The sequence below is a fragment of the Centrocercus urophasianus genome, unplaced genomic scaffold (genome assembly GCF_019232065.1).
Source record: "Centrocercus urophasianus isolate 14NV4802_14NV808 unplaced genomic scaffold, USGS_Curo_1.0 seq_2, whole genome shotgun sequence".
Lineage (NCBI taxonomy): Eukaryota > Metazoa > Chordata > Aves > Galliformes > Phasianidae > Centrocercus > Centrocercus urophasianus.
The window spans coordinates 5,005,095-5,016,011 of NW_024884755.1; the positions used below are offsets into that span (position 1 = coordinate 5,005,095).

Below are 10,917 nucleotides of genomic sequence, written 5' to 3' on the forward strand. Positions count from 1 at the left end.
TCTGTGTACATGGCCAAGATGGAGGGCACAGAGTGCACAGACAAAAAAAGCCTTTTGCTTGTTCATTCAGACTGCAGGATATATTGTAAGAGCAGTTAAAAGATTCCAGCAAGAACGCGTGAAATCACAACTCTCATCAACAGAAGACGCTTTTAGTGCTTTAAAAGTTCTGTGATGTCTGTGTTGCTTTTAAAATACTAATTATATTGACCATCAGTATGCCTTTGGAGTAATTTAAGTACCTGTGCTGTTTTGTTTGTCTTTGCCCTGCTTGTTTTAACCAAGAATCCTGCAAAAGGCTATTATCAAAACATGATGCTGTTTATATAGGAATTACATGCTGTGTCTTGTGCAAAGTTAGTACACTGCATTTAAGTCTGTTCTACTACTTGAAATCTGTTCCGGGTTCTGGCCCAAAAGTAAGGTAGCAGGAAAATTGAATGTAGTTTCCAGAAACTGGCATGTAGGACCATGCTTGAGCAGGAGCAAAGTGAAGATTACAGTGTGTCTGTGTACACGCTTAAGTCTTTGTGCTTTCCTTTAAATGGTTTTTCTTTTGTGCTTTTTTTTTGTGACTGAAAGCATGAGGTATGGAGCCCATGCTGAACTTCTGGCATGCTGAGCCTTACCTTGAAAAGTAAGAACATTGGTTTTCTCTCCAGTAGGATTTCCCTGGATTTTGAAATCACTGCTTTAGAAGCCAGATGTACTGGATGAACTAAGGAAATAAGTGTTGAAAGTTTCTCACAGTTGTCTCAGATGGCCTCTTCATATGCATTGTGAGGTCAGAAATAGAAGGCAGAGTCCTGCTGCTCTCAATAGGAACTGCAGCAAGAGCAAAACTAAAATATATTAGGAGCGGTTATCGACATAAAAAAGGAACAGTGAGAAGGAAGAAATTGCTTGAATGTGGTTCTGCATCCAAATAGACTGGTTTATTTTTTCCCCTTCACACCTGAGTGGACAATTCATAGGTCTGGTCAGGTGAGTAAAGTTATTCTTACCAGCACATCTGCAAAAAAGTAATGCTCAACTAATAAATCCTGTGTGATTAGCAAGGTCTGTCCTCACAAAATCTTAGATAGGTCTCTAAAGCCAGTCATTGCTGATCTGAGAGGGTGTTTTAATGAGCTGTAGGGGAGTAAGTTGCAATCAGTTAAGGATTTCCACGTAAGAGGGGTAGAATCCTGAGGAGGAAAATGATGCTGAATTTGGTAATTCTGCTTAGTATTGCATCAGAGTGAGATGGAGAAACTTTTGATCAACTTCTAAGCAGCTCTTCCAGAAGTGTTGTGGTTTAACCTGTGTGGTAGTTAAGTACCACACAGTTGTTTGCATGCTCTCCCCCTTCCAAGTGAGATGGGAGGAGAATTATTTTAAAAAAAAAAAAAAAAAAAAAAAAGTAAAACTCGGGTTGAGATAAAAACTAAAAGGAAGAGGAGAAAATGATATTTGTTACAATAATTATATTTATAACAGGTGATGCACAAGTGATTACCACTCACCAAGTTAGCAGATGGTCCCTGAGCAGCAGCAGGTCACTCAATTCAACTCCCCCAGTTTTCCAACTTTCATTCTGCAAGATGTCAGCATGAGAGGCAGAGAAAACTGAAACATCCTTGACTGTACAGCTCTACTCAGCAACAATTAGAGACATCAGTGCTATCAACACTGGTTTTTTCCTAAAACCGAAACAGTATTACACCAGGCACTGTGAAGAAAAGCACTACTGAAGCTAAATAAGGAAAATTAGGAAAATGAGCTAAGACCAGTACAGACTACTCTAATCTTCTTTGCTTAGTAGTATACTCAAAACTGAAATTAATCATGTAAAGCGGAAGTGCAAGTAAAAAAAATACATTTTTATTTTCAACTTTCACAAGGAATGAAGAAGATGAAGACAAGAGTATGACTGCACAGGGAGCTGAAGATAAGCACCACGTTGACTACATCCAGAGAGGGAGAGACAGGGAAGAGTAAACTCTTCACTAGCTATCGATGGATTGAAGGGCTGCATTAATACCAGTAAATGCTAATGCACTGCTCTTTTCTGAGCTAAACATCCAATTTGAAAAGAATTTAAGAGGAATGTAGTGTCAAGTCTCAGCAGAGTAGTAGTTGATTACTTTTGCATGATGTAAGAAGCATAGCTGGGAATAGTAGCTCTAAAACCTGTCATCTAACTGCTTTTTCCCAGGAGTACAGACTAGACAACTGATTTCTGTGGCATTTATGGGTATTAAAGCAAGCTGTCTAATCTGACATTCTTGTGAAATGAATCCCAGTGAGGCCACAGGTTGTTTTCTATTTTTTTTTTTTTTTTTTAAAATTATATAAGGTTCTGTTCTGCCTCCAGGTTTGAGTTTTAAGCACCAGCTCCAACCATTGTCACTCTGGTCTCAATCTTCCTTGAAGAAAGTGGATGGAGCTTTTGCAATATTATGTCTATGGTAGAAGAACACGTGATTACATCTCATCTATGCTTTGAACAAAATCATCACTGTTTTTCTGTTTTGTTTTCACTTGTTCCTGATTCCCTACGAGCTTGCTTGCTCTATGAACAGCCACAAAATCCTCTCTCAGTGCGCAACAGAACTGGACTGCATCAAAAAGAGCTGAGAAAGCCTTGTTGGAACCACCATCATTGAAAGCTCATCAAAACAATTTTTTTTTTTTTAGGATTTTTTAATGGAAAAAAAAAAATCTGCTTTTCTATGCATGAAAGTTTGTCTGTGATGCTCCTTTATTTAGTGTATAAAATTCTTAGAATGAAACGAGCAAAGCAAAAGGTAAAGTCCAAACGAAAAATTATCCCTTTCTAAGTCTGAATATAAATAGAAACGTTTGTGATGCTTAGAATTAATTGATTTTCTGAGATGGTACAGCTTTCAATTTAAGATATTTCCATTGAAATTGGAAGGTAAAAGGAGTATTTCTTTGATCCTGCTCAGAAATGTCCTGTTTTCCAGGCTAAGATATTCAGAATTGTAGGTAGGTATAACTACTTCTGCCTGAAAAGAATAGCCCCGAGTTTACCAGCAATCATTTAATAATAATGAAATACCCAGCAATAAGTAATAAAAACTATGTTATATGATTGTAATTACCCAGCTCCATACTAAAGCAATAAAATATCACAACTACTTGAGTACATTCAAGTAGTTGTCTGTGTCATAACATGTAACTGTTATTTAGTTGGGTTCTAAGCCTTGTGTAGCAAAGAATGCAGTTTAGATACCCATGGCATTCTGAGTGTCCAAGTTTAGTACCAGCAGACTCCATGATTTTGGAGCTGGCTACTCTTTCTGCCACGCTACAGTTCCCACATAGCTCACACTTGTTACTGGTTTCTGTGCTGGTAAAAGAAGTGTATAGTGAGTGATGCAGTTTTGCAAGCAAGTCTTGCACCAATAGTGAATCCGAATTTGTCATTCCTGCTGACCTTAGCTAATATTAACTGTCTTTGGTACAGTGTTTTCTGGTATCCCAAACGCTAAATAGGGGATACCAGAAAACATTGTACCAAAGACTGTATTTTTTTTTTTTTCTTCCTACTGGCCCAAATTCCTTTTGTGTTCCAAGAGCCTCTCCCATCATCTTGGAAAAGAGTTGACTGTACCTAGAAGAAAAATCCTACGAGTTTGAAAATGTGAAGTAGATTATGGTATTTTTTGCTAAATTCTAGCGTATCTCCTAATGCTGAATTGTATGATGACAGAAAAATCTGAATTTAAAAAAAAATACCGTGATAGGTGGGAAAGCTGTTCTTCGATGAAAAAACAAATTTAAAAAACCTATGATGAAAACCTTACTGTTGAGTAGGTAAGATCATTACGAAGAGTCTTACAGGAAGGAACAGAGCAAAACCAAGTTTTCCTTCAGACATTAACACTGAGGCATTATGTATGTCCACTGACCAGTTTGCTGTGGCAGCAGGTAACTCACTGAGTATAGGGTAGAGGACCTTATGTTATTTTTCCTGTGAAAGAAAAAAGTTGATCGATGGTAAGCAAAAATAATTGTAGCTGGTCTTTTGTCTAACACAGAGAATGAGCACACTGAAGGTCATTTTGGAGAGCATAGATGAAGTAATTCCCTTTTTTTTTTTTTTTTTTTTTTTTTTTTTTTCCTCCTATCTGAGAGAAATCTCAGATTTTAATGAGTGGAAAAGAAGGAAAACAAGGAAGTTAATTCCTGAGACATAACAGAGTTGACAGAGAGAATATTTGATTTTTTTTTTTTTTTCTCATCAACTAAAAATTTTCATGTGGATGTTCAGTTTAACCATTCTCACTTGTCAAAGAGAGATGCTGTGGCACAAGGAAGACCTGACATACCTCACACCGAATGCCATACTCCTGAGGGCCTTACCACAGTAACAGCTTGCTCTATCCATCCTCCTTATCCCACCACGGTATCTGTTGTGCAGGCAATGTGCAGTGCTGATAAGAGGGCTTTTCCTCAGCTGCTATCACTGCTGCTAGCTCCAAGGTAGCCCTGTTGCTGTGCAGCCTCAAAGGGTGTCCATCTTGTTTCACTTTAGGTGAGCTGTTGTGGGGAGGATGGGAAAAAGGAGGTGAGGAAGCAGAAAGAAAGGCTGATATTCTGCTTAGCATAAGGCTTTGCAAGCTTGTGTGGCAGTCTGGGCAGCAGACACAGATGCGAGATTGGTAGGAAACTGGCAGGGGATGGTGGAGCACAAGGCACCCCCACCCCCCCTCAGCCACGCGCAGGGCAGCACTGCAATAGATGTGTTTTAAGTGAGCTTACATCCACCATTCTGTCTGCACTGATGGCCCCAACAGGGTGTCATCATGTCCGTGCTAAACTGAGGTGGTAAGCTGCAGGTACGCCGCTATGCTGAGCAGCCTACGCACAAAGCAAGGGGTGTCAGAACTCTTCTGTTTTTACAGAATGCGTTTCCTGTTATGTCTATGATTTAATACTGTGTAAACACTGTAGAAATCTGTTGAAGGAGATGGGATTCAATATTTTTACATCCCCATGCGGGAAGACCTCTATTGGTATAAATTGCTTTGCCACAACTGAAAGCTGAGATCTGGGGGTTTGTTTTTCTTGTCCTGAGTGATTGAGCTACGCCTGAAAAATGTTAAGTATTATGTTCTTATTCCAAAATAAATATTCATGTTTGGATTTAATCAAGAATAGATGAATTACTTCAAAGTCACAGTTACTTATTCAAGTGTAGACAGAACCCCAATGTGGTCTGGGGACTTTGTGCTTGGTTTTAAAGGGAAATGGCTTCTCTATTTGTTATGTTTGGACTGGTGTTAACTATAGGCCCCCTAAATCATCTAGAGCTGTGTTCATGTCTGAGCACAGTTTTTTCACTCATGTATCCTGGCCTCATACATTTTTATTTTTAAGTGCCAATGTGAGAATATGTGTATATTGCAATCTTCATCTCTTTCTCTAAATTCTGTTCTTAAAGCACACATTGTGCTATTCAACCTTTGCTGAATGAAACATAACCACACAGCTGCACTTAATCAAATTACATATAAGTTCTACATTTCAGTGTCACTCTAGCTCCACTGGCTGTTCCTGGTTTACAGTCCATAGAGACACACATGACTTCCCAGCACTCCCCCAGGACAGAACCAAAATGGAAATGTTTTGATAATGATCACATTTTTCTCCCTTTCTGTGCTAATTAAAAAAAAAATCTTAATTAGAAGCATTGTTTTGAATGGCAAATAACAGGAACTATTTCCTATGAATGAGCGGTGCAAATTTGTCCTCTTCCATCCCTTAATATTTTATAGAATCATCTTCAGGATAAACTCTTCAGACTCTGTCTTCTGGTTATGGGTATGAGATTTGTGGTAAATTCAAGAGTTTACTGTCAAAAGAAGTTTGTTCTCTACATTTTAAGATTGACTTTATGTAATATAGGTGGTCTTATTCACATTGTAAGAAAAGCTACAAATAAGTCCTAGTATTCAGTGCTGGTGGTGCTGCTTTTCATTTTTCTGTCAGTGCCATATTAGGGCAGTTAGGTTTTTGGAAGAGCATTTCTGAAATGCCCTTTGCAACAACTTGCAACAGCAGAGAAAGTGCCTGAGAAAGTTCCATGAGAAACAGTGAATCATGCATTGTCTTTCTAATTCTGACAGTGTTTTCTTCTGTTTCACAAGCTCATGGACTGCGTTTGCTACGAATGCCTTTCTCACTGGATTATTTCTGTAGCTGCATCCAGTGCCATCTTTAGATCTGGGTCTGATTTACGTTCTGAATGGTTCTGATTTTTAGGACGCTTGTAGCTCCACTGCAATTCATGCACATATCCTGTTATTCTAATAAATGATATTTAAAATAATAATTACCTTGCAAGTTCAAACACTACCTACTGTGCTGTGTGAAACTGTGGAGACTTTGGTAGCGGATTCTGTTATCAGGAGGAGTATGGTTACAAAACCAGATGCGTCTCTCAATGTTCAATTTCTTCCTTTTATCAAAAAATATGAACCCAAGGCCCTGGCAGCCACATCCAAAGTATTTTTACTGTGCTCAATTCTGTGCATCTATATTGGGAAGTAATTCTACGGACACACTAAAATACTGTATTGCTCAAGCAAAAATAATAATGATGAATTAAAAAAAAGAAAAAGATGGATTTTAGATATGAGCATTTTTTATCTTTCTGTGTATGAACTTGTTTATGAATGGTGTTCCATTGTACTGTTGAAGTTTCAGAGCTGTGTGCAATAAGCCAAGTTTTGCTGTTTGCGTTTATATCTAAATTCTGCAAGGTTGCATTATATAATTTTTAATGGCAGTTAAAAGGTAACTTGTTTTGAACATGAGACATTTTTTGAATACGTTGTTTCCCTTTTCTCAGTCTTCACTTGAATTTTAGTAGTTTAAGGAATGTTTTTTTCCATGCACTGAAAACTAAAAAAAAAAAAAAAAGTTAAGTTTTTAATAAAAAAATAGAAACTATTCTCCAATAATACCAGATTTCTGCTGGAATAGACTAATTCATTTTTTATCTGTACTGTGGTTCAAGCCCAAAGTAAGCTAGTTTTGCTGCCTAGCTACTGAATGAACAAGCATTATTTGAAATATTTAGTCTTCAATTTATTAACTTTAAGAGGAAAGCTTTTAGGCATAGACCCCTCCCCCCACTCTTTAAAACAAATTTTGAAGATAAATTCAAACTCTGTATGTTTTGATTCTTTAATTTTACTGTGCCTCTGATGGTGATAAAACCATTTAAAAGTTTCTGGAAATACAAGTACTGATAGCATTCTCATATCTGTAGAGGGAGCCACTTGTTAATTCCTCAGTTCGAAGATTGCACTCTTGGTCTCCAAAGAAAAGATAGCATGTTATAAATTACATACAAACTTAACAAATATTTTCACAGCTACTCGCTGTTAGCGCATAAGTTCACTGTCTGTCTCATTGCATCATTTTACACCTTTACTGGTATCCTCACTGTCATGTTTTATCTTTCCCCTTTGCTTCCTGGCTCAGGGATGGTACTTTATTTTTAAATTTGCTAACAATTTAGCTTTGAGATGAGGGTGAAATTGGTCGTAACATATTTGCCTTTTCTTATGAGGACTCTTAATTCAATTTTGCAATGATAAATTTTCTGTTTGGAAAACTCTGCTATTCAAAAATTAAGGTATCAGCGCATAAGGAAGAAAAAAAAATAAAGTGAGAGGGATTGTGTTAAAAATCAGATGATATCCCAGAGACATGGGATGTAACAGGAGAGGAGCAGAGCCTTCATGCCAGAACCAGGTATGAAGCAAAGCAGAATCCAAAAAGCAGCAAGAAAGGGGCTGACCCTTCTGCTGGGACAGTGACACAGGATGAAATGACACAGAAACCATTCTTGAATCTTCACGTGAGGAGCACTACTGCTCCTCGAGTCCAAACGAGCCTCAGTCAGTTGTGTGCCTTGCAAAGGCAGAAGAAAATAATGAATATTTGTAAGGCAAGAGCATGAAGGTCTGGCAATATTTTTGTGGAGGAGGAGGAGATACATGGTTTATAAATACTTCTCTGTGGGAGATCTTTGCAGCAGAGGGCCTTGAATTAAAAAGAGCACATCAGAGTCCTTTGCCAGATCTCCTACTGGCAGAACACCAGGAATATGGATAATGACATTCTTGACATTCTGAAGTGCAGGGACTTTAAAACAGTAATATTTGACAATTCTTGGAAAGAAATTAACGTTTTCTGTTTCAGATAAAGCTACTCAAGTATTCTTTACATTAGAAATGGATAATTTTCTGTATTTTACCTTTTTAGCCAACTTTTTAATTCCCTTGGCACAGATGCAGGGAGGTCTAGCAGCTGTTAGTACCTAACAGAAATTTCCAGAGCTTGGTAACTTAGTTTGAAACACATAATTCAACACTCAATTTCACAATGTTTAAACTTTTTTCCCTTCTGGAGTTGTGCCAGAAACTGACATTTGAGTACACGATTAAGGACATAGCACAGAAAATGAAATGGTTTAAGACAATACTAGTGTGGACATGCAATAAACTTGCAGAATTTATACTGATTCAGTGTGCACACAAATGATTTTGTTTGAAAATTGTCAATACATTAATACTGACTAAAAAATCACTTAGGGCTGTAATTCTTAAGTGGTACATATTGGGGTGGCTTAAAATGCTGCTGGTGTTAATTTGGGGAGATTCACTTTAGCTACCCTTGCTGCTGCAGGAGTGCTGTGTGCTGGTGCCTCCATTGTCACAGCTGGCGTATTGCCTTTCACTGCTTTAGGTCACGAGTCAGTTCTCTGCTGTCAATAATGATGTGGAGAAGATACAGAAGGAAGCTGACTATCTTTTGGTTTATAACATCCATTACAGCTAGACTTTACACATGGAAATCAAATCAAGCTTCCTAGTATTGCAGCAACTTTAAGTCTTCAAAATTATGATGGAGTAAAATGCTTCATATATAAACCCATGTGGTGGAATTAGTCTCAGGGCCTTTCATGGACATTATTCTAGTAAGAGGTGAAAGTAGCTGCTGTTTGTGGAGCTGTTTTAGAGAGGAGGTTCAGATTTATTTTAATATTTAATTAAATACAATTAATAAAGCATCTTAAATGAGATTGTGTTGTTCCTGTAAAAAAATTATAGTCCTTTAGTTCTCTTATCACTGATGAGCCCTTGATTGCCTCTTCTTTGTATCATAGTGCACTAACAGTAATACAAAGTGAGAAGGATGTAATAGGAGTCAGCCTTCAATTGGGTGCATCTGTTCATAAGCTGCAGGTGGGAAGAAGCGGTGACTTGCCAGTGGTTATTTGGTGCTGTAGTGGCTGATACTGAAACTGATTTCTTCCCCTCCTAAAGCATATGTGATATCTTCTCATCATTAGAACTGCTATTTAGTTCTAGTGGTTATGGATTAAATACTAGTTTTGTGTGCAGGTTTTCTTTCTCTCCCATAAAATGACAGGTAGACATACATTGCAAGTTTTGTTACGACAGTATCTCGTAATACTGTAAATAAACAGAAACATTCCTGTAAATGTAAACATTTCTTTAAATAGTATGAAGATGAAAACGTCTTTCCACTTTCTTCCTGAGTGAAACAAACACAAAGCCTATTTTCTAGAACTCTGAGGCTATCTTGTGGTTAGAGAATGCAGACATGGGGCAGAAGGTCTGATCAGATATCAGTGTGCAAAGGGTGAGAAATTTGATAAGCAGTACTCAGCAGAAGTCTCTGAAACACTCTGAGTGTACATATGAAGAGAGTTCTAGACCACAAGTAAAAATTTGGCCACATATTTGAAAAGTCAGTGTTTGTATTTCAGAATAAACGTTTTTTGTGAGTTTCAACAACTTAGCTAACTACCACAGACAACACTACAGTCTCACTGTGTCTCTGTACAGCCTGTAATATGGAAGGAGCTGGGCATTAAATCCTACCCAACTGCAAAATACAGAGTTTGCAGGCTCAACATTTTATACTTAGTAACATTTGATCTGGGTTAATATTTCTGCCAACTGTCTATTCTACTAATTGATTAGATACTTTACATATTGTAAATAAGTGCATATTCTCTGTAGTGCACATTTCAGAGGAGAAACTGGGATTTATGTAAACCACTACTAAAATGGAGATTATTGTATTCCAGGCCAGAGGTTAAAAAATTTCCTGTGGACAGACACGAATAGATGCAGAATGTATAGGCAGCAGCATTTTGCTTCTGCTTGGATGATGAGGTTCTGATAGGGCACGCAGGATGCATGCTAGCTGCTTTTAACAACCTGGAATTCCATGTTAATTTTATGGAGATTGCATTCCCCCACTTTGCCATTCCGGGACATGAAATTATGTAGTTGAAGAAGTCATTATGAAGTACTTTTATACCAAATTATACAGTTTTGGGACACAATGCAGGTTACTACCAGAAAAGAGCTGTGCCATAACATATACCAAGTATTAGAACTGCTATGCATCACAATTTTCAGTATAAAAAATATTTTTGCCAACATATGAATGCTATTACCTGCCATGTCTCATGGATAATAATAGAAAAAATATGAGGCAAACCAAAGAAATTTAAGGCATAATTTATGTATGTGGCTTACATAATAAAACACCCTCTGGTCATACAGAATAGAAAACCAACACAAGACAACTTTAAACAGAAAGTATGCTGACTGAATTTTATCTTTCACAACATATTGTATTTTTTCTAAATGGCCCACTGACTCACTGTCACCATCTGGTATGGTTTTTAGTTTATGCAGCTATTGGCTTTAAAGCTTCTGGATGTCAATATCAGAACTTATTGTCATGCAGCTCATCAGAAGTAATTTGTAGTCCCTACAATAGCAAAAAAGATAAGGCTGCTATGAACAACAACAACAACAACAACAACAACAACAACAACAACAACAACAACAA

General features: G+C 37.5%; 1 long non-coding RNA gene across 8 annotated transcripts in view; it reads right to left on the reverse strand.

Moving 5' to 3' along the window:
• The window catches only part of LOC122161770, a 62,756-nt gene that overhangs the window by 8,024 nt on the left and 43,815 nt on the right, over positions 1–10,917 (reverse strand). For 7 of the 8 annotated variants that reach the window (XR_006169286.1, XR_006169289.1, XR_006169290.1 and 4 more), the window contains 4 exons: positions 4,372–4,548; positions 3,918–3,979; positions 1,506–1,576; positions 630–825 (listed from right to left, as the gene is read on the reverse strand). This is a non-coding gene — a long non-coding RNA (uncharacterized LOC122161770). The remainder of the gene's footprint in view (positions 1–629; positions 826–1,505; positions 1,577–3,917; positions 3,980–4,371; positions 4,549–10,917) is intronic. The other variant, XR_006169291.1, reaches the window with a different exon arrangement.